The sequence below is a fragment of the Dermochelys coriacea genome, chromosome 4 (assembly GCF_009764565.3).
Source record: "Dermochelys coriacea isolate rDerCor1 chromosome 4, rDerCor1.pri.v4, whole genome shotgun sequence".
In the NCBI taxonomy this organism is placed as follows: domain Eukaryota; kingdom Metazoa; phylum Chordata; order Testudines; family Dermochelyidae; genus Dermochelys; species Dermochelys coriacea.
In genome coordinates this window covers 117,503,452-117,530,480 of record NC_050071.1, presented here as the reverse complement: position 1 = coordinate 117,530,480, position 27,029 = coordinate 117,503,452, and the positions used below count along the sequence as shown (strand labels likewise).

Sequence of the window (27,029 nt, the reverse complement as noted above, 5' to 3'; positions counted from 1 at the left end):
GGGGTTACAGTGGACGAGAAGCTGGATATGAGTTAACAGTGTGCCCTTGTTGCCAAGAAGGCCAATGGAATTTTGGGATGTAGAAGTAGGAGCATTGCCAGCAGATCGAGGGACGTGAACATTCCCCTCTATTTGACATTGGTGAGGCCTCATCTGGAATACTGTGTCCAGTTTTGGGCCCCACACTACAAGAAGGATGTGGAAAAATTGGAAAGCGTCCAGCAGAGGGCAACAAAAATTATTAGGGGATTGGAACACATGACTTATGAGGAGAGGCTGAGGGACCTGGGATTGTTTAGTCTGCGGAAAAGAAGAATGAGGGGGGATTTGATAGCTGCTTTCAACTACCTGAAAGAGGGTTCCAAAGAGAGTGGATCTAGATTGTTCTCAGTGGTAGCAGATGACAGAACAAGGAGGAATGGTCTCAAGTTGCAATGGGGGAGGTTTAGGTTGGATATTAGGAAAAGCTTTTTCACAAGAGGGTGGTGAAACACTGGAATGCATTACCTAGGGAGGTGGTGGAATCTCCTTCCTTAGAAGTTTTTAAGGTCAGGCTTGACAAAGCCCTGGCGGGGATGATTTAGTTGGGGATTGGTCCTGCTTTGAGCAGGGGGTTGGACTAGATGACCTCCTGAGGTCCCTTGCAACCGTGATATTCTATGATTCTATGAAACAAAACAGTTATAATATTAAATCTAATTTAAATTTCATTCTAAAAGTCAGGTTTAGAAAACTATAACTGATCACACAAGTCAGGGTCAGAAGGCTATACCTAGAGAGAGAGAGCACTGGGTTCTCACCACTCCATGAAGCTTGAATCAACCAGGGATCCCAGGTGGTGGTGGTAGCTGAGGGTCCTGAGTGCTGGAGTCAGGCAGAGCCCCCAGCACTATCAGTCAAGAGAAGATGAAGTCTCAATGGAACTGATGCAGATTTTGGATTCACCTATGTGAGGGTTTTTTGTAGAGAAACAACAATGGTTCAAGGGAGAACACTAGATTTGTTTATTTGTAAACAAGGGAGAATACCAAAGTTGTTTTGTTCAGGCTAGACTTGGGAGCTGATCATTCTTGGTTTTGGGCAGTGTTCCTTGGAGGGAGTTCACAGTGCAATTAGGGAGCTTCACTATTTGGGATACCAATAAAGGATTTATTACTAGAATTGGTCTGATAACTACTGAGCTGGGTGTGTGCAGGTGTGGCTTCATTAACATCTGGAGCAGAGATCCCCCATCACATAATGCTTCCTTGCTTTTCTGGTCTCAGAGTTCCATGTGGTTCTTGCCTTGGAATCTCTGTTCTCCATTCTGTATGCTAATGGAGATGCCTCCTTGTCTCATCTTCAATGCAAATGAGGCTAGGGGAGTTTCCTTAATTCTGTCATCCTTATCCTAAGGGTTTAGGATTTGTCTCCCACTGCCTTTTCATTGCTTTTTGTAAGTCTTTCTTCTGATGCAGATTTTGTTCAAGCAGAGGCTGGGGGAGGGCAAGGTCCTTCGAGAGTCAAACAGGCTGGGTACTGTACCCTGGTTGTTCAAGAACACAGAGCTGCTAGGTAACACATATTAGAAAGGACACTTCTACCACTGAAGAGTTTGAAAGAGCATTCAAACATATTTGGAAAAGTTTTATACTATGAAATTATAGGCAGTGACTCACCATCATTTCAACAATTTCCATCCCACCATCAACCTCAGCCTGGACCAGTCCACACAAGAGATCCACTTCTTGGACACTATAGTGCTAATATGCGATGGTCACATAAACACCACCAGAAACCTACTGACTGCTATTCCTACCTACATGCCTCCAGCTTTCACCCAGATCACACCACACGATCCATTGTCTACAGCCAAGCTCTACGATACAACCGCATTTGCTCCAACCCCTCAGACAGAGACAAACACCTACAAGATCTCTATCAAGCATTCTTACAACTACAGTACCCAGCTCTCGAAGTGAAGAAACAGATTGAAGAGTACCCAGAAGTCACCTACTACAGAACTGGCCCAACAAAAAAATAACAGAATGCCACTAGCCATCACCTTCAACCCCCAACTAAAACCTCTCCAACGCATCATCAAGGATCTACAACCTATCCTGAAGGACGACCCATCACTCTCACAGATCTTGGGAGACTGGCCAGTCCTTCCTTACAGACAGCCCCCCAACCTGAAGCAAATACTTACCAGCAACCACACACCACACAACAGAACCACTAACCCAGGAACCTATCCTTGCAACAAAGCCCGTTGCCAACTCTGTCCACATATCTATTCGGGGGACACCATCATAGGGCCTAATCACATCAGCCACACTATCAGAGGCTCATTCACCTGCACATCTACCAATGTGATATATGCCATCATGTGCCAGCAATGCCCCTCTGCCATGTACATTGGTCAAACTGGACAGTCTCTACGTAAAAGAATAAATGGACACAAATCAGACATCAAGAATTATAACATTCAAAAACCAGTTGGAGAACACTTCAGTCTCTGTAGTCACTCGATTACAGACCTAAGAGTGGCTATTCTTCAACAAAAAAACTTCAAAAACAGACTCCAGTGAGAGACTGCTGAATTGGAATTAATTTGCAAACTGGTTACAATTAATTTAGGCTTGAATAGAGACTGGGAGTGGATGGGTCATTACACAAAATAAAACTATTTCCCCATGTTATTTCACCCCCCGCCACCCCCCATTGTTCCTCAGACGTTCTTGTCAACTGGGAAATGGCCCACCTTGATTATCACTACTAAAGGTTCTCTTCCTTCCCCCCTCCCCCCCTGCTGGTAATCGCTCATCTTAAGTGATCACTCTCGTTACAGTGTGTATGATAACACCCATTGTTTCATGTTCTCTGTGTATATAAATCTCCCCACTGTATTTCCACTGAATGCATCCGATGAAGTGAGCTGTAGCTCACAAAAGCTTATGCTCAAATAAATTTGTTAGTCTCTAAGGTGCCACAAGTACTCCTTTTCTTTTTGTGAATAACGAATATGTTGCCATGTCTTCATTTGGTGCTGCACTGCGTCTTAGATTGCCTACTTCATGTCTGAAAAGGCAGATAATGTGACATCCTTTATTGGTTACTTGATCTTGCCTTGTGATAGGAGTTGAGGCAGCCTTAAAGTGTGCGTTCGTATATTATACTCCCACCATGCCCAGTAACACTTTAACTGTTTTTATCTGTTCTCGTATACTAACAAACCCACCTGGATGGGAAGAAGCAACATACACAGTGTCTTTGTCCTTTGTTTACACATATTAGTAAGAATATAAGTATATCAAGAATCAAACAGGCAAACAAGACCCAAAATTCTATCTCAGGCCAAAATACAGGCCTGAATCCTACATTATCACTAGCACTCCTAACACTCCACCCCTTTTTTTCTCTTTTCTTCTGGGACCCTCCTGCCTAAATGTGTCTGGAAAAGAATAGGGCATGTGCCGGCACATTTCCTGAAAGGGCCGGTTATCAAGATGGAATGTGTTGATGCTCCATTTGCCCCACTGCCCCTTGTGCAGTATAATGCCCTGCACCTTCCCTCGTATGGGCATACTGCACGTATTCCAATTAATGTTCCAGGCTTCCCGTAGTGATGGGCCTGAGAAGGTTGTGTCCAGGTCATCTGTTACACTTTGGTGGAGGGCCTACATTACTTTATATGTTATAATTAGTGGTTGTGCTTTGTGGCTCTGTGTTCCTCTTTAACCACCGCAGTATACATTGCAAGATTAGTATACTTAACCATAGGCCAACCACCATAATTATCCACAGTAATATTGAAAGCCCTGACCATTGCAATATAGTCCTACATTTGGGCCATCGCCAGAAACACTGCTTCTCCTCTTTTGACAGGGTTAAGAACTTTTTAACACCATTCTGGAGAATATATTTAAATGTTTAAATATTTAAATATCATAGAATCATAGAATATCAGGGTTGGAAGGGACCTCAGGAGGTCATCTAGTCCAACCCCCTGCTCAAAGCAGGACCAATCCCCAACTAAATCATCCCAGCCCGGGCTTTGTCAAGCCTGATCTTAAAAACTTCTAAGGAAGGAGATATATTTAAATGTGTCCAATTGTTGGCAGTTGCATCGAGCTACTCCTGCAGGTTTTGCGTGCCTCTGTCCATATCACTATTGACTTTGATGGAGCCAGGATTTGACCCTACATTTTTATCTAATAAAATGATGGTTGACCAGAATGGAATCCACTATTACCAATTAAGCATTCATTAAACCTCCCGGTCAAAAGAAATTTGAGACCTCTGAAAGGCTTTTTTCACACCAAACACTGATCTGTTGCCAGAGATAAGGCCATCGAATGCTTGATACCCAGCCCTAAACTAGTTGTTCTAATAAAAAAGCCCTCAGTACACCATTGAAAGTGATTATGAATTTATTGCAACTCTTCTTGTTTGATAAATGGAAACCCCATGAATAAGCTGTTTCATTTTACCAGAGTTCATGATGTAGTAAAGAATATTAATAATCTAAGTAAAGATAAAAATCCATGGATGCAGTGTAGCTGTAATGATGTTGGTTCCAGGAAAGCTTGTCTCTATCACCAACAGAAGATGGTACAGCTGAAGGTATTACCTCACCCACCTTATCTCTTTACTAAAACTCCACAACACTTTTAGTTGGTGAAAGACTTCCAGAACCTCAATTCATAATTGCTCATTTTTACTTTCCACTACAGATGCTGTCTTTGTTGGTTGGTGCCTACATAAATGTGTTACTAGGGAATATTGGGTGCCACAGAGAGACTTGGGTTTTGAGCAGCAGTTCTACAATTAAGATTAAGCTATGTTCCAGAATGTTAAATGACATATAAATATTACCTCATCATTACTGTGATAGTAGCTACTCAGAATCTTTAGTACATTTTATGATTACACTTAGCAGATTGATACCATTCAAATTAATGTTTGAAAAACATTGTGTGTAGTCACTCATGACAGCATCTGGGTTAATAATAGACATTTTGTACTTGCAAATATTCAGTGGCTAAAAAAGGCAAAGAGTAAAACAGTTTATTTAAATCAAGAGTTTCAATTTAGAGCAGAGGTGGACAAACTATGGCCTGCGGACCACTTCCTGCCTGTCCCCTGAACTCCCAGCCGGGGAGGCTAGCCCCCGGCCCCTCACCCGCAGCCCTCCTCCCCCGCTGCCACGTGGGCATCTCAACTTGCGCCCGCCCACCTCCCAGGCTTTCCAATAAACCTGTTCTGCCGCTCTGAGGCATGGTAAGTGGGCGGGAGGAGGGGGGGTTGGATAAAGGGCAGGAGAGTCCAGGGGACAGTCAGGGGACAGGGGGCAGTAGGATGGGGTGGAGGTTCAGGGAGGGGGGCAGTCAGGAGACAGGGAGCAGGGGAGGTTGGATAAGGGGTGGGGTCCTGGGGAGTTCGGAGGGTCCCGGGGAGGGGACAGGGAGCAGGGGGGGGTTGGATGGGGGTGGGATTCTGGGGGGGGAAGTTAGGGATGGGGGTCCTGGGAGGGGGCAGTCAGGGGACAAGGAGTGGGGGGGTAGATGGGTCGGGGATCCCGGGGGCCTGTCAGGGGTGGGAAGTGGGAGGGGCAGGGGAAGGGGGTGGAGGCCAGCCTGTTTGCGGAGGCACAGCCTTCCCAACCTGGCCCTCAATACCGGTTTGCAACCCCGATGTGGCCCTCGGGCCAAAAAATTTGCCCACTCCTGATTTAGAGGGGAAAACAAAAACATTCATTGTTTTTTGTCAAGCAAAGGAAGTATTTTTTTATGAGATGTCTTCTTGTCTTCATTTTGCAGGGAATGTGCTCTAAGATATAGTAAACAATTTAGAACCAAGATTGTGAATATTATAATGAAAGGACTAATGTTTCCTATAAATGAAAGAATGAACTTTGTTATTAATCAGTGTGAGCTAAAAAAAAGCTTCCTTTCTCTTTTTGTCACAATTTATTGAACAGAAAACTGAGATATTGTACAAGAGTGTAATCAGTTATTTTACATTTCATAGGAAAAATGACTTTCTGGTTGCATCTAATGGATATGGTTGTTTATTTTAAGTGCTAAATCTTTTCTGAATTGGTCTGTTGTAGATCAGCATACACCAATGCCATGCATTAGCAATATCTATAATCCAAAACATGCATATTAGAAAATAAACTTAAAATCATAGAATCATAGAATATCAGGGTTGGAAGGGACCTCAGGAGGGCATCTAGTCCAACCCCCTGCTCAAAGCAGGACCAATCCCCAACTAAATCATCCCCGCCAGGGCTTTGTCAAGCCTGACCTTAAAAACTTCTAAGGAAGGAGATTATACCACCTCCCCAGGTAATGCATTCCAGTGCTTCACCACCCTCTTGTGAAAAAGTTTTTCCTAATATCCAACCTAAACCTCCCCCATTGCAACTTGAGACCATTCCTCCTTGTTCTGTCATCTGCTACCACTGAGAACAATCTAGATCCACTCTCTTTGGAACCCTCTTTCAGGTAGTTGAAAGCAGCTATCAAATCCCCCCTCATTCTTCTTTTCCGCAGACTAAACAATCCCAGGTCCCTCAGCCTCTCCTCATAAGTCATGTGTTCCAATCCCCTAATAATTTTTGTTGCCCTCTGCTGGACGCTTTCCAATTTTTCCACATCCTTCTTGTAGTGTGGGGCCCAAAACTGGACACAGTACACAGTCGAATAGAGGGGAACGAGCAGTCCCTCGATCTGCTGGCAATGCCCCTACTTATACAGCCCAAAATGCGGTTAGCCTTCTTGGCAAAATGTACCATTCATCATTTGTGCTATCATACAATAGTAATTAGCCTTGCATACAAACCGTATTTTGAATTTACCTGTCAAAACAATGAGCCAAATCCTGTAGCCCTTAGTCAAGCAAATTTCCCAGTGACTAAGGACCTGGATGATTGAAGTCAATAGGAAGACTCCCTTTGACATCAGTGGGCATTGGATCAGGCCCTAAAGACTTTGTCTGGGTAGAGGTGGCAGTGTGTAGCCTTATGAATAACTACTTGTTGGCAATCTGTAAACAGAGCTTATCAATAAAATTATTTTGTTGAGTTTTCTACTTATGGGTCTGATCCTACAGTCCTTATTCAGCAAACTCGCAATGACTTGGACATGAGGACTGCATGAATTGAACCCTCAGGTCCCATTTTTCAAGATATGCACCCTTATTTCATTTCTACTATGGTATATTCTTTGAGTAGGAATTTTTAAAAAGAGTGTTATCCTAAATCCTCTTCTGAAGGCAAGGGAAACAGCGTTAGTCCAATACTGAGTGCTTTTGAAAGTCCCCCTCTTTATGTGTAAATAAATAAAATTAAAAAATGTAAGTCTATTTATTACATTTATACATATTTATTACAATGAGAATTCAATCCTAAAACAACCCACAGACAAAAAATGATTGTATATGGTTTCCAATAGAAACTTCTATAGTTAAGGATGTAAAATGTTTCCCATTTAAACCTCCTCTTTTCACTTACTAATAACTCTCCCCAATAATTCTTCTGACTTAAATTTTTCTAATGGGTGGTCTTTGTCTTAAAGCAAGTTCAGGATGAAAATGAGAACAAATTCCATTCAGCCATTTTTCAGTAAGTGGTACAATTCCTGGGTTTGAATAGGGCTGATTTTTCTCTCTCTGTCTCGGATTTCTAAACACAATCCAGATAGCTGACACCCAGTTCACGTAACCTAAAATAAGCTTGCACTCTTACCCTTCTAACTGGTCACTAGTTTTGGCAGCAATTGGTGTTGAGAGAGGGTCATATGCCTCTGTGACCTAAAATAGAGATGACTTAGCACAGGCTATCTCTGATCTTTCAGTGCACTTAAGGTTAAAAATAAATAAATAAATAAATAAAATTAAATAAAATATCCAACCCCTGGATTTGAGAGATTGAGTTACTCTTATAATATAGTATTTGGGGCATATATCCTCATTCTTCTGATGCATGTCAGGCTTGTTAGTCACATTGTAAGGAGATTAAATCATGCCAGATGGATAAAGGATGGAGTAAAACAAAGAATACATGTCATTTAAAAAATAAAACAGAAAAGGGAAGTAAAGAAGATACCAATGACTAGGAAAGATTGCACCTCTGCTGTCCAGCTGCTCAATAACCAAAGGTTTCAGAGTAGCAGCCGTGTTAGTCTGTATTCGCAAAAAGAAAAGGAGTACTTGTGGCACCTTAGAGACTAACAAATTTATTAGAGCATAAGCTTTCGTGAGCTACAGCTCACTTCATCGGTGAAGTGAGCTGTAGCTCACGAAAGCTTATGCTCTAATAAATTTGTTAGTCTCTAAGGTGCCACAAGTACTCCTTTTCTTTCAATAACCAAAGAAAGCAGCAAAGTCAAACAGGTGATTTGCTTAGTTCTCAGGGAAAGGGGACATTTCAGGCCTGCCTATTGCAATAGGCTTAACACCTCCAACCACCTTTGGCTTCTTTGGGAGCTCAAGATGAGCGGTAACTCTTGAGAGATGCTTAGAAGCATTCAGGATTCGACTTTCACACTCATGCAATGCATTAATGAAATTGCATGCCTACATGTGAGGGCAGAACTTGGTCAACTACCTGAACCTTTTTGTTTATAGAAAAAACTATTCATCCTTTGCTTAAAAATATTAGCTTTAGTGGGCTTTGTCTGTCACTTTTATGGTGCATGAACTGCATAATTTGGAGCCATCAAACTGTATTTGGGCCTCAGTCCAACAAAGCACTCAAGAATGCAGGTAACCCCATTCAGTGGGCCTACTGACATGCTTAAAGTTACACAAGGCTCAAGAGCTGTGCTGCCTAGGGCCATAGCTAACCTATATAACTGCTTGATCTTGTTACTCTCATTCCAATATCCCACATATCCCACCCCTCCTATTTCCCCTCTCCCCCCTCATTTCTGTCTTATTGTTTGTTATGGATTCTTGTGTCTCATTTCAAATTAGATTGTAAACTTGACAGGAACAGGATTGTGTTTTTCTATGTGTTTGGTCAGCCCCTACTACAATGGGGCCATGACCCTGCCTGAGACCATTAGATGCAATCTTAATACAAAATAATAATTATAATGAGTAATAATAAATTATTAATATTAAGGGACATATGAATCTTTCGTGCATCTGGCACATAAATATCTTGCAGCACCGGCTACAACAGTGCCATGCGAATGCTTGTTCTTACTTTCAGGTGACATTGTAAACGAGAAGCAGGCAGCATTATCTCCTGCAAATGTAAACAAACTTGTTTGTCTGAGCGGTTGGTTGAACAAGAAGTAGGACTGAGTGGACTTGCAGGCTCTAAAGTTTTACATTGTTTTATTTTTGAATGCAGTTATTTTTTGTACATAATTCTACATTTGAGAGTTTAACTTTCATGATAAAGAGATTGCACTACACTACTTATATTAGGTGAATTGAAAAATATTATTATTTTTATAGCACAAATGTTTGTAATAAAATAAATATTAAGTGAGCACTGTACACTTTGTATTTTGTGTTGTAACTGAAATCAATATAGTTGAAAATGTGGAAAACATCCAAAATATTTAAACAAATGGTATTCCATTATTGTTGAACAGTGCGATTAATCATGATTAATTTTTTTAATTGCTTGACAGCCCTAATTTTTAGCTTATCTATCTATCTGTATATTCACAGTTTTTCCTTTTACCATGTTCATCTCAGTCACTTTTGTTTTTAAGGGACTGTCCAAGGTGTTTTTAATACATTGTTCAACTGTACTATTTTATAGTCTGTAATATGTAACCATACTCAAAACAGTACTCAAAATATACCATCAACTTACATTATATTGCAATATAGGGCAATTATTTCATCTGTATATTGTTAATTTAGAAAAGTGGTTAGTGATATCAACTTTTGCAGTGTCAAATTTAAGACTATATACCACTTACAAGGATATGAAATTAAAATAGAACTAAGCTTGAAAAAACAACCGGAAGGATGAATATAAATAAATAACACAAGTATGTAGGGACAAAATTAGAAAGGCCAAGGCACAAAAGAGATTAATTAGCTAAATACATAAAGGGTACCCAAATAAATTCTACAAAGACATTAGAAGCAAGAGGAAGACCAAGGACAGGTAGGCCCATTATTCAATGACGAGGGTGGAGGGGGGAACAATAACAGGAAATGTTGAAATGCCAGAAGTGCTAAATGACTTTTTTGTTTCAGTTTTCACCACAAAGGTTAGTAGTGAGGTCTATCACAGTGAATTCCAGTGAAAATTAAGTAGAATCAGAGGCTAAAATAGGGAAAAAACAAGTTAAAAATTACTTAGACAAGTTAGATGTCCTTAAGTCACCAGGGCCTGAGAAAATACATCCTAGAATACTTAAAGAGCTGATGAGAAGATATCTGAGCCATTAGTGATCGTCTTTGAAAAGTCATGGAAGACTGGAGAGATTCCAGACAACTGAAAGAGGGCAAATATAGTGCCAATCTATAAAAAAGGGAATAAGGACAATCTGGGCAATGGAGCAAATAATCAAGCAATCAATTTGCAAACACCTAGAAGATAATAAAGGTGATAAGCAACAGTCAGCATGAATTTTTCAACAACAAATCATGTCAAACCAATGTAATAACTTTCTTTGACAGGGTGACAAGCCTTGTGGATAGTGGGGAAGCAGTAGATATGGTATATCTTGACTTTAGTTTGGCTTTTGATACTGTTTTTCATGACCTTCTCAAAAACAAGCTAGGGAAATACAACCAAGATGGAGCTCCTATAAGGTGGGTGCATAACTGGTTGGAAAATCATTCCCAGAGAGTAGTTATCAGTGGTTCACAGTCAGGCTGGAAGGGCATAATGAGTGGGGTCCCGCAGGGATCAGTTCTGGGTCCGGTTCTGTTCAATATCTTCATCAATGATTTAGATAATTGCATAGAGAGTACCCTTATAAAGTTTGCGGATGATACCAAGCTGGGAGGGGTTGCAAGTGCTCTGGAGGATAGGATTAAAATTCAAAATGATCTGGACAAACTGGAGAAATGGTCTGAAGTAAATAGGATGAAATTCAATAAGGGCAAATGCAAAGTACTTCACTTAGGAAGGAACAATCAGTTGCACACATACAGAATGGGAAATGACTGCCTAGCAAGGAGTACTGCAGAAAGGGATTTGAGGGTCATAGTGGATCACAAGCTAAATATGAGTCAACAATGTAACGCTGTTGCAAAAAAAGCAAACATCATTCTGGGATGTATTAGTAGGAGTATCTAAGCAAGACACGAGGAGTAATTCTTCAGCTCTATTCCATGCTGATTAGGCCTGGAGTATTGTGTCCAGTTCTGGGCACCACATTTCAGGAAAGAGTGGACAAATTGGAGAAAGTCCAGAAAAGAGCAACTAAAATGATTAAAGGTCTAGAAAACATGACCTATGAGGGAAGACTGAAAAAATTGGGTTTGTTTAGGCTGGAGAAGAGAAAACTGAGAGGGGACATGATAACAGTTTTCAAGTACATAAAAGGTTGTTACAAGGAGGAGGGAGAAAAATTGTTGTTCTTAACCTCTGAGGATAGGACAAGACGCAATGGGCTTAAATTGCAGCAAGAGCGGTTTAGGTTGGACATTAGGAAAAATCTCCTAACTGTCAGAGTTGTTAAGCACTGGAATAAATTGCCTCGGGAGGTTGTGGAATCTCCATCATTGGGGATTTTTAAAAGCAGGTTGGACAAACACCTGTCAGGGATGGTGTAGTAGATAATACTTAGTCCTGCCTTGAGTGCAGGGGACTGGATTAGATGACCTCTCGAGGTCCCTTCCAGTTCTATGATTCTAGGATATTTACCTAATGTCCAAAGTGTCAGGGGTTATCTTTACCTCGCATTTGCTGGGTTGCCTTTTGGTTGTTGCTTCCCCTTCATCTCATCCCACGCCTCTCCTGACATTGCAATTTCTCAGCTGCCCAGCCCCACTCTCCTGCCCATTGTACTTCTCAAATCCATTATTCTGCAAAATGCTATATTGAGGATGTGAGTTGACAAAATGTGCTACATGTTGTAAGTACTTAAAAAAAATTCTAATGAAGACAGTGAACTGTGAAAATAAAATTTGTCTTTAAAACAGATGAAAAATAAGTGTATTCAAATTCATTAATATTTGTAATTCGTTGGAAAAAATCTTACTTAAAGCTGCATCAGCTTTAAATGAGTGCTATTTTTAACTGCTAGCCCCCTACAGTTTTCTAATAATTGATTTTACTAAGCATTGACTTCTGTATGTAAGAGCATAAATCTATGATATTTCTATGGGCTGTTATTTTAGGTGTTGGTCTAGTAGCTTGGTACGGTTAAACTCCCAAATATTTGAATACTTCACTCTTCTACAGGATTGTCTGAAAACACTCACACATGACAGAACCACACATCCTTTGGTGTCCTTGTACTTCAGCTTCAGTCCATAAACCCTCCCTATTCCATGTACCTCAGACTTTGGACAATCGTATACTTATTTCTCCAGTCTTTATGGAGATGACCACTTTGGCTTGAAATCCTGTCAAAGGGCTCCACGCACCAGTAGGGTGCTTCCCCCTGGCTTCTCTGGGGATTTTCTTCATCTAGGTCCAATGCCCTTTTCTTCACACCATGCCCACTACCCCTCTCTAGGACTCGGGGTACTCCTTCATGACTCAGTCCTCCAGCCATGTCACTATAGTCCTCCCAGTCCAAGGTATCAAAGACCCACTAAATCAACTGTCTCAGGCAATCTTCTATTCCACTGCCCAGTCTGTACCACTTCCCACTAGTGACAGAACCAGGGGGGCCAAGGAGCATATGTGCCATGGGAAAAAAAATATGATAGTACTGCTAAGAGCCCAGATGCACTAAGAGATCGGATCGGATGCATTCCTAGATATCCATTGCACTCCTCAATAATCACATAATCGTGTGATCAAAATTGCATTAAGTTTACATTATTTGATTGATAGATATCCTATTGCTTCTATCTGGTATAGCTTGTTGGTGGTGTGTGTTAGGTTTTCTAAAAATATATTTTTTATTTTATTTTATTTTATTTTATTTTTTATAAAACATTAGAACAAAATCATTGTATATGGTAGCTGTTATATGGGGACATGTTTACCTCCCTTCAAAGTAGTTTGTTTTTATTATTAATGTTGCTGACACCTTTTTCCAAGGAGATTTACAATTTAGGGTTACAATTTAGGGTTACAATTGTTAAAATATGCATTATATATAAACAAGAACAATTTGATTGTAATGTTACAGAAATTGCAAGTTACAGTTCAATAATAATAATAATAGTGCAGTATATGCAGTAAAATGATAAATGCAAGTGAAGTACAATACATGAAGTGCAAAAATAAAATACAGTTCTAATGTTTAGAACTAAAGTTGTTTTATTTTGTCATTTGTACTATAATTGTACCTTAAATATTATAATGTGGCTACATTTTGTAGTCTGGTTATTTATGTTACAATTGTACTCTTCAGGATATTTAAGTAGTATTTTAATTCCCCTACCACTTTGGCATTGACCGCCTCACTTTTACAAAGATTCCAGCACCCTTGCCACTTTCCCAGTGGCTGGTAGGGGAAACCAAGCCTGTGGTCCACTTTAGGTTCCAGTCCAGTGACCCTATGTCAAGTAACTGTGGTCTGCTTTCTCTCAAAGTCTGTTGTTCTTTCCCTGGACTCCTTCTTATAGCTTTTGGATCCCCCAGCTCTGGGTTTAGTTCAGTTCAGACTCCCTCTTCCCAGAGAATAACTGCAGATCACTTCCCCTACAGCTTTAATCTGTGCTGCCAACTTCCTGGTTGTATACTAGCCCTGACTATTCTTCTCAGCCGGGCTCCATCATGAATCAATCTCCCTGGATCTCCCCCAGGTGCAGTCAGATTAATTAACCTAATTTAAACTGCTCTATCTTCTGTGGGGCGAATAACTCATCATAGATCCATTAGCCTTCTCCCTGGTCTTCAGAGGACATTGGATCACTCCAAAGCAATGTCTCCTAAGGGGTGATTAGGTAAACACCAGGGCCTTCCCCCAGTCCAGAATATTAGAGGGAGGTTGGTACAGGTCTGGTACCCAATGGGCCACTGGAGAGGGGAAAGTTCCCACTTCCCTGCTCCAGCTACTAGCATCAAATGGCACCTCATAAACTTTAGCATAATGACTAAGTGCTAATGAGACGAAACCTCATAATACTTAGAATGTGACTATTAGGGAAAGTGTGATGCTTCCCTAGCTCCTGTCCTTGGAATTATAGGCCCGGTATCTGCTGTTAGTGCTCTCTACTTAGTAGAGCTGCTGATGGTGGTGGTGAGAGAATAATTATTTCCTCTTTATAGGTACCTGATGTGGAAGATGGGTGTTTCATGTTCTCCCTCCACAAAGGCTGTCAGCAGTGGCTGTTGCCACCCCCGAAAGTCTTTTTCTAGGGAGACTATCCACCCAATGACTCTGAAGAATGAGGAGCCATTGTGTTCAAGGAAGGAGGACAAAAAATCAGCTCTTGAGGACAGCAAACCAAGAAGGATGGCCCACGGAATCTGAGGGGAAGGAGTGAATGAGAGAGACAGGTTCCCCTGGGACATAGGGCATCTTCCTCTATGCTGTCCTAATGGATGACTTCTTGCTGCTTTCCCTTGGAGTTTTGACTTCTTCATCCCCTTACTGTCACATTTTACTGCCTCCAAGTGATTGTGCAGTGATTGCTCTGGGTTTGTTCTCTGTGAATGAACTCTCCAGGTTTTAGTTGTGTACCCCCAACAAACGAAATCCTGCAGTATTCACCAAGCTAAACTTAGCAGGTCCCTTCTCTTCTTCTGCACAGTTCTACATTCCATCCTTCAGTCCATCCAAATTTTGTCCAAGCCCACCTGTCCTATCTCTTCAACTCCCCTAACCTAATCTTTGAATTAAATCTATCTCCCATATATCTCTGGCTTTGTTCCAGTGGCTACTGTTACCTCCTTATATTTTTTCTCAGACCCATCCATCAATAGCCCCCTACCAAATACACCTTGGCTGGTATTCTGTCATATTCATTGTGGTATCTCAGGACATGTGACAGTAATATCTGAGGGAGCTGCTGCCTTCAAATAGCAACATGTTCAATCACATTAATTTGTGGCAGCATCTCACAGTCCATGGTTGCATATTCAGAAATTACATTTACTAGCTGACTGAATGCATGCAGGAAGGGGAAATTATAGCCTTCTGCTCCAAAAATCTTAGGCCTCTTCCAGCTGAGCTACAAGAGAATCTCCATTAGATATGAGCTGTATGAAGACTTCAGTTAGGAACAAAATTTCCACAAGATCTAAGACCATGCAAAACATTGTCTGATTTCAGATGTTATTAAAAATGTTAATCTCAAATTAGATTAATAGAAAGGGTCGCAAACTGTGCACATCACATTACCAGAAAGATAATGACAAATTAGAAGGGAGTACAGAGAACATCAGTCATAAACAACAGCAGGCTGGAGAGAATGGTTTGAAGAAAAATTAAAAGAGCTAGTTATATACTGCCTGATTAAAGGGTGACTAAGGAAATATATTACACTCTGGGTACCTGAAGTACTTAGAGAGCAGAATTATTTGGTTCCCACTGTACATCTAGAAGTAAATAGCTGAATTTAAGAAAGGGAAAATGTAGGATGAATATCAAGAATTACTTCTGAACAGTGAAAGAGCTATTAGAATGTCTAAAGGGACATGGTGGAAACCCATAATTTAGGACTAGAGCTTGAAAGGTTGAGGTTGAGATTGAAAATGGTTTAAGATTTTATACAAAAAAATTTTCAGGAACATGTCATATCTTTTCCCCCCTTCAAAATGTGATGTTTCAGCCACATTACATTGAAATTTTGAATTGTTTTGCTCTGTTTTATGTGGGACTTTGAAAATTAGACCAGATAAAAAATTAGAAACTGTACAATAGGGATGAATGCTGCACTGGCAAGGAGATGGACTGAATGATTTAAGAAGGCTTTTCCATGTCTGAATTCCCATGGGTCTATGAACTTTCAACCAACCTGAGTTAATTTGTAGTTTTGAAGTCCTGTATTGTTTCAATGTGAAACGTGACATCTAGATTGACTTTTCCTGAGGTTTTGAGTTCATTCTAACTCAAGAATCTAAACCACATAAGCTGACAAGGAAGAAAACATTTGAATGAACCCTGTAAAATGAAACCTTCATATTTTGCACAGCTCTGTTTAAATCATCTCCTCTGGTCATCCACAAGAAGGGGAGAAGATGACAAGATTGCTAAAAACTTGAACAGTTTCAGTATAGTACACATCCAGGAGAGGGAACTGATGAATGTAGAGAGTACATTATAATCGATTCAAGTTAGTTATAGCCATCCTCCAGAACTAACCAGAGATGGTACCCCAAATGATTTAATTCCTTGATAAAATGTAGAATATTGGTGTTCTGTCACCTAAGAAATCCAGCCCCTGCTACATATATCACAAATGTAGATACACAGAAACTTTATTAGGGGGTAGCCATGTTAGTCTGTATCCACAAAACCAACAAGGAGTCCGGTGGCACCTTAAAGACTAACAGATTTATTTGGGCATAAGCTTTTGTGGGTAAAAAACCCACTTCTTCAGATGCATCATTAAAGCTTATGCCCAAATGACTCCTTGTTGGTTTTGTAGAAACTTTGTTTATTATTATTTATTGGTTGTATTATGGTAGCATCTAGGTTCTAGGAGGCCTAATCAAGGTTAAGGACTCCCTTGTGCTAAGCACTGCACAGACATATAGCAAAGATAACTGTCCCTTCCCAAAACAGCTCTCAGTCTACATGACTGTCAGTGTGCAACAGATGGACAAAACAGATAAACAATGGGGGGATGGGTCAAGTTAGGAGGATGAGATAATGAAACAATAAACAGAATCTGGCAGAGAAGCAAGAATCACAGCTCGATGTTTGCCTAACCAGTGCCAGGTGGGAGTGATTTGTAGGCATCACAGCAGAGGTAGGGACTGAATAGGAATAACGTGGCAGCTTGAAGAATTTTGACGGGAGCATTGTGGGAGAATATATGGAGGTTTTGGAGGGTAAAGTACACAAGTGGATGACTGAAGCTGAGGTAACTGACAGAGTGAAGGTAGTGAGAATCAGCAAAAACATATACACACCCCTGCCCAGAAGGGAACAGAAATAGTTTCAATTTTAAAAGACAGTCTGATCCTACCAGCTGTTGCAGAACATGCGGAAAATGTCCCTCAAATTAGACACCATAAAATTAGTCATAGCTGATAACTGTTCATAGGTTCAATTAAAGTTTTGTGAAGCTAAACTAACATCTTCCTTTTCATATGTATGAAGAGCTTTATTATAAATCCTATAGGGTTCTTGAGGTTCATTAGGAGAGAAGATCTGTAGGATCTTTTTAAAGACCATCTGTTTTGAGTCTGGGATCATCACCTTGTCAGGCTGTGAGGAACATTGTGTCCAGCAGGAAATAACAAATACAGTTTTAAAATTCATAGGATGTTTTTCTGATTAATAATGCAGATGCCTTACTTTGCTTCATTTTAAAGTCTGTTTCAGGGAACAATTAAAGTCTCCCATTCCGTTTTGAAGATTTTTGTTTCTTTGAAGAAAGCTGTCTTGAAACCACGAGTAGTTTTTTGCAGATCTAAGCTTTTGGAATCACCATCTTTTTTGGGAGGTTTTTTGTTTGTTTGTTTGTTTTTGAAATAGTTCTGGTTTCTTGTCCAATTTGATATATTATTTGTCTCCTTAAAAATCTTAGTTGAACACCTTGCAAATTAATATTTGCAGAACTGTCATCACTTTGTGATTAATAAAAATGTAGGCTATATGATCTACACAAAACATAGTTGACACTATTTGGGTTTTGAAACTGCACAGACATAAAAGACCTTCTTCATGTTATTGCAAAATGTTACCAAAGCAATTACATTTTGTCACTATCGGTTATTTATTAAAGAAGCAGAATAACTGCAAAACTTTCAAACTTTTCAAGGAAAAAAAATATTTAAATGTAGCTGTTCATTATTTAAACCATACAGAGAATTCTAGCAAGGGCATTGTAGTGGGGTCATCACCCACTCCTGCCCTGAAGGGCTTAAAACAGCCCCAGGAGAGGGGGCTGGAAAAGCTGGGCTGATTGGGAAGGCAGCCACAGCTGGGGCCATGACCCAGTCAGGCCATAGCTAGTTCTATAAAGAGGCTGGGAGCCAGGCTGTCATAAATATAAAGGAAGGGGTAAACACCTTTAAAATCCCTCCTGGCCAGAGGGAAAACCCTTGCGCCTGTAAAGGGTTAAGAAGCTAGGATAACCTCGCTGGCACTTGACCACAATGACCAATGAGGAGACAAGATCCTTTCAAAGCTGGAGGGGGGGAGAAGCAAAGGGTCTGTGTCTGTCTGTGTGATGCTTTTGCTGGGGACAGAACAGGAATGGAGTCTTAGAACTTAATAAGTAATCTAGCTAGATATGCGTTAGATAATGATTTCTTTAAATGGCTGAGGAAATATTCTGTGCTGAATAGAATGGATATTCCTGTCTTTGTGTCTTTTTGTAACTTAAAGTTTTGCCTAGAGGCATTCTCTGTGTTTTGAATCTAATTACCCTGTAAGGTATTTACCATCCGGATTTTACAGAGGTGATTCTTTTACTTCAATTAAAATTCTTCTTTTAAGAATCTGGTTGACTTTTCATTGTTCTTAAGATCCAAGGGTTTGGGTCTGTGGTCACCTATGCAAATTGGTGAGGATTTTTATCAAGCCTTCCCGAGGCAGGGGGATGCAAGGTGAGGTGAGGATTTTGGGGGGGAAATACATTTCCAAACAATGCGTTCTCAAAAATAAACCCGGTTAAACGTTTGGTGGTGGCAATGGAAGTCCAAGGGCAAAGGGAAAAATAGTTTGTACCTTGGGGAAGTTTTAACCTAAGCTGGTAAAAGTAAGCTTAGGAGGTTTTCATGCAGGTCCCCACATCTGTACCCTAGAGTTCAGAGTGGGGAAGGAACCTTGACACAGGCGCTCAGGCAGTCTCTCTCTGGCAGTAGAGAGAGACAGGCCTGGTTGCCGAGAAAGGCACCTAGAATGGAGCAGGGCTGGGGAAAGGCTAGAGGAGCTGGGGAGCTCCAGCCTGGAGAACCCCCAGGCTGCAGGCCTTGATAAAGGCCAGGACAGGTATGGGGTAGCCTAGGGTAGGCCAAGGCAGCAGGTCCAAGCCCCCCTTTGCCTAAGATGAATGGCTTGTACACCGCAGTCTGCCCCAGTGAATGGGGGCTAGATTGTGACAGGCAGAAGCAATAGACTGAGGCGAGTCTGTGGGGATAGAGGGTTGGGGGTTCCCTAGCATGGGGAGACCCAGAGAGTGTGTGTATGGCCAGGGGGCAGCATCCAAGGGAAAGGGGCACCGGGGTCCAGGAGGGACACGGGGGCCTGAGGCATGCTGGACACCGGCCTGCAGAGGGCGCTCCAAGGTTGAAAAAAGAGCTAATTCCCAGGATGACAGCAGGAGGTGCCTCAGGGGTGAGTCTCGCATCACCACAAACAAGAGTTCTAGGCTCATTTTTTGCATGTGGGAACAACACACATTTATCATTAATGTTAATTGGATATATATGCCTTCATCAAAGGAAGAATATAGGTTTAAAAGTGGTACTCAGCCATGCTGAAATCTCATTCTCCCTTTGGCATTTTGCACATTTCCTGGTGCTTTTCTCAGACTCAGTTTGTTTTGAACTAAACAAAAGTTTACTGCTGTGTCTAATAATGCGAGCTTAATCATTTTAACAAGGTCAGCATACCTGGTCAACCTACACAGCGTTGCTGGTTCTTTTATAACCCTGTTCAGGAAGCTTTATTACGTTTTTTTCCTTCACAAAGGCCTTTTTCTGAATTACAGTCCCCTCAAATGAATCATAAGCATCCATCCCAAAACAACATCACTGCCATTTCATCAAAATTAGATAACTTTCCCTCCTAATGGTTGATGATTGAAAAAAAAAATTCAGTGAATGTTTTAACAAAACAATCTGCAGCCATTTTCATTAGTGATTCTTTTTACATCAGTAACAGCCCCTAGTTGTAAACAAATGATATAAATCAGAGGTACAAGTGACTGTAAATATTCTCAAGCATATGTTTTATGCATAGTCTAAAAAATACAGAATTTCAGTTCTCCAACGTAGCAATCCCTTTGTGAATATATAATACCATGACTGTATTTTTACATTTATTTACTAAGGTCTACATTTTAATCTTTCAATTTACCCTAAGTAATGGGCAGCACATATCTGTCCTGACTCAAAAGCTGACCAGGGTAGGAAATGTGGCTCAGAGTCACAGTTTATTCTCTGGTTCCCTGTTACTTCAGGTGGGAAAAGTAATCTGCTTCTGTCCTTCTCAATGGACTACTTCCCATCCACACCAGCTCAGATCTGTTGGCTGGCATTTTAGGGCTGGAGTCATTCTTCCTCCTGTCTGCCCACTGCATGGGGGTGTGGGGAAGAAACAACTCCTCTGTGCACTGTGACCAAAGATCAATCAGGATCAGGGCCCCACGGTAGATAGATAGTGCTTGCTTAGTCTTTTAAAGAGCTAAACTCTTAAGATTCGTAAACCATATTTCTATATCTGCATAATTTAGCTAACGCTAAAAAATTTCCATGATTAAAAGCGCTCTTGTATGATTTAATACAGTGTGAAATACGGGGGGGGGGGGGGAATGGTAGGCCCTGTTGCATCATCTATAGTTTTGGGGCTGCAAATCAATCTCCATTATAAAGCCCTGTTTTCCATCACCCATAACTTTCTGAAACATTCCCTTTTGGGCTGATAGGTTCCCTGCTAGGTGACTGTCCTGAGGTGATTGTTTTTAAATGTTCACGCAAAATCTATTGGTTCATTGTGGAGTTAGCTGATGATGTGCAACATACTTTTCCCAGTGTCAGAAAAAGCTCTCATTTTTCTGGGAAGGGCTCATGGATATGTGTTAAACTTTGAAACACAAAACTTGGCATGTTGGTAGTTCCTAATGCATATTACACACTTTGCTAGTTGCACAAATATTAGCTGACAATTAACAGTGTTGAATGATTAAAAAAATTGTCTCTGTGCATGCCCAAGAGGACAATTCCTGCCAGTGTCGGGGAGGATCTTTTGTGAATTTAAGCCTTCATAAATTTTAAATCATGGAACAGATTCCCCCCAAACTTTTTATTTTTTTAAGTGTTCAGTTTATGGCATTGGCTAGTCAGGTCACATGAACATCACAGCACCTTTTTCCTCCACAGAAAGCAAATTAAGTCATTATGTAGGCACTGTTCTAGCAAGGACCTATTCCCATGCTTGCCCCAGGTTAGATGTCTTATAAACTTAAGCAGTTAGGATGCATGATTTCAAACCTCTGACTTACAGACAGCAGAGCTTGTGAGCCTTCTAGACTGACGCTCTTGCTTGCTGGTTTAGCTTTTCTTTGGAAAGAAAACTTCACCCAGACTGTTTTGACTGGCTATAGACTGTACTTCCTGCTGTAAAATGCTAATAGAGTAACTATGTTGCAGAAGAGATTGCCTGAATCAAAGACAATTTTTTCCAAGAGCAAGTAACAAAATAAGAGCAGAGGTTGTGAATACCCCAGTTCCCTTTATTTGTCAGAATTTAATCCAGCCATGCAAATTGACATACACAAAGCAGTCTAAGCCACCAGATGCAAAAAGGACCTTTCTCCGTGGGGTTGGTGGAAGCCAGCAAGTAGCACCTAAACTAATTTAAAGTTGATGTGCTGTGTCAACATCCCCATGGACTCCCCACCACTCAACTAGCAGCAATAGCCAAAAATGTTTTCTCTTATCTTGGCTAGCTAAAAGATTGCACCTTTTCCTTTCAGATGTAGCTAGCCTCTACTATCTATTCTTTGAGCACCCCCAGGCTAGACTACTGCAGTGTTGTCAACCTGGGATTAACTATGATGCCACATGGAATGTGCAAATGATTCAACACTTCACTAAGTACCACACATAAATGAGAGCATGTCACACTACCGATCCACACCTTGCACTAGCTCCCCATGCTGTTCCAAATCAACTTTAAGGTCACAGTACTAATATTTACAGACCAAATTCTGCAAAGTGCTGAGCACCCAGAACTTCCATTGATTTCAATTAACCCAATCTGATAACAGATTGAGTCTGGAACCATTAATGGCCTTGGCCTTCAAGCCCTTCATGGGCTTGGGTTCTGGTTGCCTCAGAAACTGTCTATGACAGCTGGTCCATCATGACAGCTGCAACTATAAGTGAAGGGGAGGCTGACAGCACCATGGGTGAAATTCCTAGGGGCAAGGAACTGAGCATTCTCATTGTCAGACCCTCTACTGTGGAATTCATTATCTATAAATCTTGCCACATTTTGGTCTTAAGCAACATAGGATCATTCATGGACTGTCTGCAATGGGGTGAATGTCACCCTTATTTTGTTCATCTGACACTCTGCTGCCGATGGTTCTGTTTTTACCTCAAATAAGGAGGTGTTAGTGATAATGCTATCTGGCTTAAGAATATCTTTTCCTTTCTTTACTAGTGCTTCTTTGTCAATCTGTGGAGTTTGTTTCCCTGCACTTATTAAAAAGAAGCACACTGAAAACAAAATTGAGCAAAATAATTTTTACAGTTGTGAACCTGGGAGTGTTCCTTTGCTCAAGCAAGAGCACTGCAAACTCAAACATGACACAGATGCATGCCTCAAGATCAAAAAGAAAAAAAGAGGAGGGGGAGTGGTGTATTGATGGTTTCACATCTATAAAGAATACTCCCCAAGGGGTGCTCATGCAATCTGTTGTATATTTAGGTAAATGTATACTGACAGCTTTAGAGATTTATGCAGGTGAGCATCTGTATATACAAGACCATAACAAGCAGCTGTGAGGTGGAACAAGGGGGTGGTGGAGTGCTCCCATTATGGTTAATGTAGTAGGGAATGTATATAAAATTACAGAGCTTTTCAGAAGTTGGGAAGCCATTCGCTCTCCTGCCCTCCCTCAGCACTGTGCTTGCTGTGAGGTCCAAAACAACCTCCTTATTCATAGTTGGCTACAGAACATCCTTCGACAGGGGTTGACTTGACCCATCTGGGATGAAGATATTTATGGCAAGACTATGTATTATGAATTGTATTGGTGAAATGCTAGAAAACATCTATTTTACTTGTGAAATAGTATTCCAGCATTAGAATCAAACAGGCATCACCTTGTTTTTATTTCAGCTGGAGCAAGATGAATAACAATATCACTGTTGAGATACTGACATGCAGGTTCTTGAGGAAAAAGACAACACCACCAATAACACAAACCCTGTTAAACCACAGAGCAGTGGAAGTTTATTCAACTGATGTCTCCTTTTTTAAGAATGACAGCAACATATATATAATTTCATCATATACTTCTGAAGTCAACACACCTTCAGTGCTAGAAACTGACCTTCATTTCTCTCGCACTATCATAAATCCATTTTATTGTTTGACAGGGTTGACTGAATTACAAATTATTGCCTTAGTGACAGTCTGAGTGTAAGCAACACTATTGGTACATATGTTTCTGCAGTGCACCTCTACGCACAGCTTAGTGCTATAAAAATAAAGATGATTAAATGTGATATTTAAAACTAAGTCAGCCTGCAATAGGGTAATAACATAATAAAGTAGTAATACAAATTCAGCTTTAGTTTTGTGACTATATTACAGTGTGCTCTAATATCAATCATTAACACTTATAAATATAAATAAATACTTATAAATATGACTGTAGGTTACGTGTAACAAGATCTCTCAGTGGGCTGGCACTTAATTCCTGTTGTCACTGTATATTTCCAGAGCACAGATGCTGTTTTGGGGAGTGAAGATGACACTGAGGAAAACCATTTATCAAAAGGAGTGTGGGATTGTTTCTCATCTCACCCACATTAGATTTCATTGACTTCTTTGGATCTGCTCCCATTTTATCCTAGCATACATGAGATCAGAATCTGGACTTGGGTCTTAGTGGGTTTTTTTTTTAACACTGCTGCACTGCTTTTGAACATGGGCCACATGAAAAATATGGTTGCATATTATTATAATGTCTGCACTGGTCTCCCATTAACTTTCTGACATACACCTTTGTCACTGTTTAGGAACTCAAAAAAATAATTTACTGGTGCGCTATGACTAATGGAGCGACTGAACCATGGCATGATTTATTTTTCCCAGTGTTAAGGTATAAGGGATAGCATTCCCATGGGCTTAGAGACCTGCGGCTGGCTAGCTATCCCCACCCACTGCACCTGGGAAAAGACCAGAAATTTAACTGGTTGATCCTCATAAAAGGAGGAAAAAGAAATGAGGCAGGGGGCTTTAATATCTGTGAAAAGTTAGAGCCAATGCTGCGGGGAGCAGCCCCAAGAAACAGAGGGAGATGGCGGGGGGCGGGAAAGTCCTATAAAGGCTTTGAGGTAAGAGCCAGGAACTTTGGAGTTGATGAACTCATAGGGTGAGGGCAGATTTGGAGGAAAGGGACTAACCTTTGTGGGAAAAGCCTGTGAAGCTTTGATACTGTTCTTGTTAAGAAGGCTTGAAATAAAGCCCACAGAAATTAATTGGACTGGAGACTACCCTGCCTGGATTTCCCCAGGGAGGGAGCTGGCCCTGCAGGCACCAGCCTGGGTCTGGCCAGAAGAGGGTGCTATAAGGTAGGCCCAATCCTTCACACCCAAATCTGAAGGCCATTTGAGTGTTGAAAGAATTTTAGTGTTGTCCAGAAACTTTTCTGCAGAGATGAAAAAGGAAAAGCATTTGCTTTGCACATATAAGCAATTTTATTCAGAGATTCCTCCAATTCTTCTATAGGTGGTGGTGAACAAGTCTCTTCAAACGCAGTACCCTTCAGTTGGGCTACAGGCACTAAAACACATGTTAAAAGCAATGCCAACAAGTCAAAAGGAAATCTGAGCCTGATAGAGGAGCAGAGTTTCAAAAACTGAAAGTCTGTCCCAACTTATGGCTGTCTCATGGCCTCTTTAAAATAGAGTGGTCCCATTTCCTGTCCTGCTGGACAAAAGTCCTCTGAAAAGTCACTAGAAGTGACAGCCTTTGGGGCAGTCTCAGTAGAATCTGAGGATTATGAAAAGTGAGCTTCTATCATACTCCAAGAACAGAGAGACACAATGGCTAGCCAAATAGGAAAATATTACCTCCCCCCATGCTCTAACTGGTCAGTTGATGACTTCAGTGATTAAGGCTGTCAGTTTGCCCATCTTTAAAATGGGGATAATGATATTGACGTCCTTTGTAAAGTACTATGAGATTACAAACTTGACTGATAAAGGTGATAGTGTTGATGTAATGTACTTATACTTCTATAAGGCAGTTGATTTGGTACTAGGGGCAGCTCTACCAATTTTGCCCCCCCATGCAGTTGCTGCTGAATTGCCGCCGTGGGACACGGACTGCCGCCCCATTCTGAATGCCGCCCCAAGCATCTGCTTGGACAGCTGGTGCCTGGAGCCAGCCCTGCTTAGTACAGCATGACATTTTTATTAAGAAACTGGAATGATACAAAATCAATATAGCCTCTATTGAATAGATTAAGAACTGGCTAACTGTTCTCAAAATGTAATTGTAAAAGGGGAATAATCATCAAGTGCGCATGTTCCTAGTAGAATTGCACAGGAATTAGTTGTTGTTAGTGTAGTGTAGTTAACATTTTTTCAATGATCTGGAATAAAACATAAAATCGTGTGACAGACTTTTCAGATAATGAAGAGGACAGCTCACTGATGCAGAGCAAACTGGGCCAGTTGGTAACCTTGGCACAAGTAAACAATACACATTTTAAATGTTAAGTCCTACATCTAGGAACAATGAAAGAATGCCATATGTGATGGGGTGTACAAACCTCTTGCTGGTTAGTCAGAGGCTAACAGGGCCTGAACCCAGTTAGGCCACTGGGTGGCAACTGGAGAGGCGGTAGGTAGGTATACTTGATGATCAAACCCAGTTGTGGAGGTGCTGGGCATTGATAAAAGAAGGAGCACAGGGCAGTAAAAAGGGGGCTGAGGAGACCCAGAGGAGAGTTACCTCTCTTGGGCTAAGGGTTGGGAGGCTTGCAGTTTAGAGCCAGAACTTGAGGGGTTTGAGTCATCGGGAAGCTTGGAAGGCCAGGGGCAGTGCAGCCTGGAATAAGAGATGCATTGTCCTAAGCCAGGAGGAAACTGGCGGCAATGAAGTGCAAAAGGCAGTGAGGTTAAAGCTTAAGGAGTGCTTGGACTGAAGTTTGGGGGACTGTGGAGAGGAGCTTCAGGAGGGGATAGGCTCCTGTGGCAGCCCCTGAGGAGGGGTGATTCCATGGGGGAAGCCCTGGGAGGCAGCAGTGGCGGATTAAAGATTTTGCTGCCCCTAGACCCTGAAATAATTGCCGCCCCTGCCCCAACTCACCTCCACTCCGCCTCCACCTCCTCCCCTGAGCATGCCCCCGGGTCCTGCTTCTCCCTGCTCCCTGCCAGTGCTTGTCCGCAAAACAGCTTTGCGAAGGAAGGGGAAGAGGGAGAGAAGGCAAGGCCAGGACAGGGATTGGGGAAGGGGACCAATAGGGGAAGGGAGGGGGTGGGGAATGGGTGCAGTTGGGGCAGAGGGCGAGAACCAGCACCTGGGGAAGCAGCCTCTGGCTGCTATTGTAAATTTGCCACCCCTGCAAATATGCATCCCTAGGCCAAGGCCTTATCGGCCAAGGCGTTAATATGCTACTGGGAGGCAGTGCTCTGAAATAAATAACTTTGCTGCCATTTGGCTGTGCCCCAGGAAGAAGCTCTGAGGAAGGAGGGTGTGGGACCTGGAAACGAAGTCCAGGAAGTTGAAGGTGGCAAGGAAGGCTGCTAGAGGCAGAAAAAAGCCTTGGTCTGGATGTTACAAGGAAAAGGCTATAGAAGATAGTGAGTCTCACAGCAGCTGGCCCAAAAGAATGTTCCACACAGAGCTGCGACT

At 41.4% G+C, this 27,029-nt stretch overlaps 1 long non-coding RNA gene across 1 annotated transcript in view; it reads left to right on the top strand.

Moving 5' to 3' along the window:
* Positions 1-15,950, top strand: part of LOC122459692 — an 83,116-nt gene extending 67,166 nt beyond the window's left edge. The window contains exon 3 of the long non-coding RNA XR_006280538.1: positions 14,360-15,950. This is a non-coding gene — a long non-coding RNA (uncharacterized LOC122459692). The remainder of the gene's footprint in view (positions 1-14,359) is intronic.
* The last annotated feature ends 11,079 nt before the right edge of the window (positions 15,951-27,029 follow it).